General features: G+C 37.0%; 1 pseudogene across 1 annotated transcript; it reads right to left on the bottom strand.

Moving 5' to 3' along the window:
* Positions 1 to 757: 757 nt before the first annotated feature.
* On the bottom strand, positions 758 to 1258 carry LOC309817608 (ADP-ribosylation factor-like protein 5A; annotated as a pseudogene). The gene has a single exon. The product of its transcript is annotated as an ADP-ribosylation factor-like protein 5A (transcript).
* Positions 1259 to 4521: the final 3263 nt, after the last annotated feature.

Here is a 4521-nt window from a genome sequence, read left to right as displayed (position 1 = left end):
TTTCATGTATGTGATTTGATCAACAAAGCAGTAGATACACAATGTCAAGATTTTTCCTTTATTATTATTTTAAGAGCAGCTCAGTGATTTGGGGGGTTGGTTAGTATAATACAGAGAACATAGGGAAAAAGTATAAAATGGCACTTAAAACCAATACCCATACTCATCTCATTATGGTTATAACTAAGAATATTAACTTTTGTGTAATTTGCTTTTCCTTAGAACATAAAGCATTAACTTGAAGTATATACACAATACATAAACAACCTTATGCAAAATACTTTTCGTAAGTTATATTACATTTTAAAATATTGGAAACTGAATATCTGTGATTTGTCTTTTGACTAAATATAACAAGAAGAGAACAACATTCAACAAGGGAGGGTTATACTGATAATAAAGCTCTCAAAGTTAAAAATGTCTTCCTTTCCCTTTCTACCTAGCACAGACTATACAATGTCCCGAGAGGACTTCTGATGAGAAAAATGTCAATCACAGCTTTAAGCCCTTGGTTTGGAAAGAGCTAATGAGAAAGTGGATTGGAAGGTGAGACTTCATGTTTGCTTTCAAATAAGTGGTCTTAAACTTTTTCTATAAGAAGAAAAATTAGTTCATATATATATATATATATATATATATATATATATATATAAACCATTCATTTTTACAGCTTTCAGGTAAAGTCCAACACTTGATTTATATAAAGTCTGTGAGGAGAGGTCAGTAGAGATCATCTAATCTTAAATTGTGAAATCATTCAACTTCTTAGCATAGTCTCTCCCCAGTAAAAAGCACAGCATGCCTGGGTATGCCACTGGCGATCTCTAATAAAAGTTAGTTAGTTCCAAAGACTGGGAGATTTCTGCTAGTCATACATTCTTTTTACCATCTTGTTTATTAGCAAAAATCAGCAATCCAGCTTTCCTTAGGTCCTCATTGACTAACATTTTATAGAGTTCTCTAATTACAGAAATTCTTGGTCTGTACTGTCCACAACAATTACAAAATCTCTGTTAGTACAGTAAGTGTTCCAGGAAGAATGAAGAGATTCTTGGCCACCAGTTTTCCACATGAGGAAGCATGTATTATTAATCACTATCTCTTCTACATTACTTCCTATTGCAGGGGATGTATGTACAATTTCATTCACAGAAAATTGGTAAAGGATGATACTTTTCCTTGCATAATCCACCCCAACAATAACTTTGTGCTCCTGGTGCTTGAAGAGTCTCCATATCCTGGTGAAGAGAATTCCCATTCTTGGGTAGCCGACCCCCTTTCCAGCCACCTGGGTGACCTGGACACCCCCAGCTCAGGCTGAAGCAGAGGAGGAAGATGGGCTGGAGCCTACACCTCTGCTGCTGCTGCTTCTGCACTGACTGCTGGCCAGCTTCCTAGGAACCAGAGGGAGGCAAAAGCCCAGGCCTCCCTGCCATACCCATGGCCTGGACGCTGCCTCTGGGGCACTCTTCTGGCTTGCACATATTGCCTCCATGTTGTCTGAAATGAGCCTCGTGGACCACTGTCCTCCTCTAGCTCAGGTGACTTGCCTTGAAATTCAATAATTCTTTTTCTCTGATTGATCAAGTCTGCTGTTGAAGTTCTCCATTGAGTTTTTAATTCTTTATTTCTATTGTATTCTTCAGCACCACAATTTCTGTTTGGTTCTTTTTTATGATTTCTGTCTCACTGTTGAAATTCTTGTTTTGTTCACGTGTTGTTTTCTTGATATTGTTATCTATGTTTGTTCTCTTGTAGCTCACTAACAACTTGGCAATCTCTATAAAATGTATAATGCATGTATTGTTTGATTCAAAAGGAATTTGTCATACAAAACTCTGAGTATTTTAAGCAGGCAAAAATAGTTTTCAGTAGCATTGTTTTAGTAGGGAAAAGTTGGTGACAACGTAAGTGTTCATCAGTATCAGACTGGTTAAATTAATCATACCTCAATTATGCTATACAGCTATTATTATATATAGAATATCACATAGCTAGTAACGTGGTTTATAATATCTATATATACTGCCCTGAAAAAGTTACTGGAGATATATTGTTAAGCAAATAAAACAATTTACAAAACAAAATGCATGTTATGATGCCAGGTGGCCACATAAACAAGATATATGAGACCCAGTGGGTTAGTTAGATATAGTTGATTGTGGGTGCATAGAACCATCCTGAAAGTACATACATATGCTAAAGTGAGGACTTCGGAAAAAAGAGTGGAATGAAAAATGGGACTACACTTACTTTTTCCTTTGTTGCCTATGTAATACATTAAAACAAAATGGGCCTATCTTTATTTTAAAAAATACTAGCCTGCACATTGTATTTTTGCCACTGCCAGAATCAATGGGTATGGAGACAGTAATCAATAATTTTCGTGTGGCTGGTACGTAAGATAAGGATGAGGCACTCCCTGGGTTTACTCTCTGTCTGCAGAGCCAGATTAAGACACAAAGTCAGGTTAGTTAAATACATATATAAGAGGGTCTAGAATGTTCTTGACATTCCCAGATGCCAGTGGCAAGAGCTTTATTTGAACACTGAAGTAGAAATGTAGAAGATATAACATTATAAGACCGTTAAATCTTCCCATTTCTATAATGGAATGGAATGGAATGTGGAAAGGTGAGGAAAAATCATAAGTTGCTTCTTAAACTCACAGAAATGTATATTAATGTTCAAACTCCACCAGCTTCCAACTTTACTACTGTTAGTGTGCAAAAATGAGAGCGAGTATGTTTCTGACACATTTTGACAATTTTTTCAATGCATATAAGCAGGCAGCAAAACAGCATCCTAGAAAAGCTTCAAATATCACGTAGGCTACTCAGCTGACACCCATAAAGTCATTTCTGGATGTGATTTCTCTTGTTCTAATCTACGGTCTCATAGTACTGTTAAAACTTGACCCCATCTTAATACTGATTTCATGGTCTTTTAATTAAATCCAGTTCAAAGAAAGGACTCAGTTCCCCAACCATATGCATCACATCTGGGGCAATGGAAATAATTATGCTCTTGATTTAATGCAGGCTGTCTCTTTCCTGAATGTTTTTGGTGGGAAACATAGGTGAAAAGCTAATGGAAGAGGAGGAAGAGATGGGCATCCAGGGAAAGTTATACTAAATATTGAAAGGAGAATGATTTTAAAGGAGCACACATTCATGAAAATTATACTTAAGCATGGAGAAGAGAAATCTAATAAGAAACTTCTAAATCAATAACATTTCAGAAATTGACCCTTAACTAATAATTTGGGTTTGACAAAATGGATGAATAGGTATCTCTTGCTTTCCTCCATTTCATTTCAGGTAGGCAGTCCCTCAAATGGCCCCAAAGGCACCCGCCTTATGAGATGAATGCCCTTGTGTAATCCCTCATCCAGTGTGGAGTGGAACTAGTGACTTGTCTCAAACAGAATACAGCGAAAGTGATAAAATAGGAAGTCATTTCTCGAGGTTAGTTTATAAGAAGACTCTGGCTTCCATTTTACTTGCCATCTCTCACCCTATCTCATTCATATTCTCTCTCTGCCATTGCTCTGGTGGAAGCCGACTATCATATTTTGAGTAATTCTTTGCCCAAGTAGTAAGGAACTGATATCACTAGCCATAGCCAGGGAGGGACTTAGGCCATGTGAGCAAGCTTGAAAGCAACTCCTCCCTCTTTTGAGCTGTGTTAGAGATCTTCAAGCAGAGGCTGCTCCATATTCCTGACCCAGAGCAACTGTGAGAAAATAAATGTTTGCTGTTTGAAGCCACTAAGTTTGGGGGTAACTTGCTATGCAGCAATAAGTAAATTAGTGATTTTTTTCTGAAAAATATTTAAGTTTCATAAATCATTCCATTTTATATGTATGAGAGGAGTAAGCTCCCTGTTTAAATATATCCAGGGGTCTTATGTTTTTCTGAAAAGATAATTTAGTAAAATGCAATCACCCCGATCATTGGTTTTATTAAATTCAGTTTTCTTATAACAAGAATTCCTAAGGTATGGCATACTTTTGGGTGTACACTGTAATCTGAAGTATGGTGGCTAGGTCATAGATGAAAATATGCATACTCATATGTCAACTTTTGCTGAGGTCTTTATGTATGTCAGGCACTATTCAAAATGCTTTTTTTTAAAAAAAAAAAAAACATGTATTACAATACTTAATCCTCACCCAAAAAAGCTAATAAAGTAGATTTTTTTCCCTCCCATTTAACACATGAAGCAACAGGCATGGAGGGCAATGGAGGTTAAGCAACTTGCCCGAAGTCCCACGGCAAGAAGATGCGAACTCCGGCGCTCAGAATCCAGAACCCACCATCTCAACCACAACTCTCGTGAGAACCCATGTTCAATTCGGGGACTGCATTCTTTGTATGGAGCATTCTGTTCTCTTTGATCACAAAGCAGAGAAATTTTAGATGATAGACGTAAATGTTCACAAGGACGAACGCTAACCTGTAATGAATCAGAGACCTCCTGGGAGATAGTATAATTTGAGTAGGTAAGAATGAGGACTCT

The sequence above is a fragment of the Grampus griseus genome (genome assembly GCF_964374135.1).
Source record: "Grampus griseus genome assembly, chromosome: X".
NCBI classification, from domain to species: Eukaryota; Metazoa; Chordata; class Mammalia; order Artiodactyla; family Delphinidae; genus Grampus; species Grampus griseus.
This window is presented reverse-complemented; position numbering and strand designations above follow the sequence as displayed.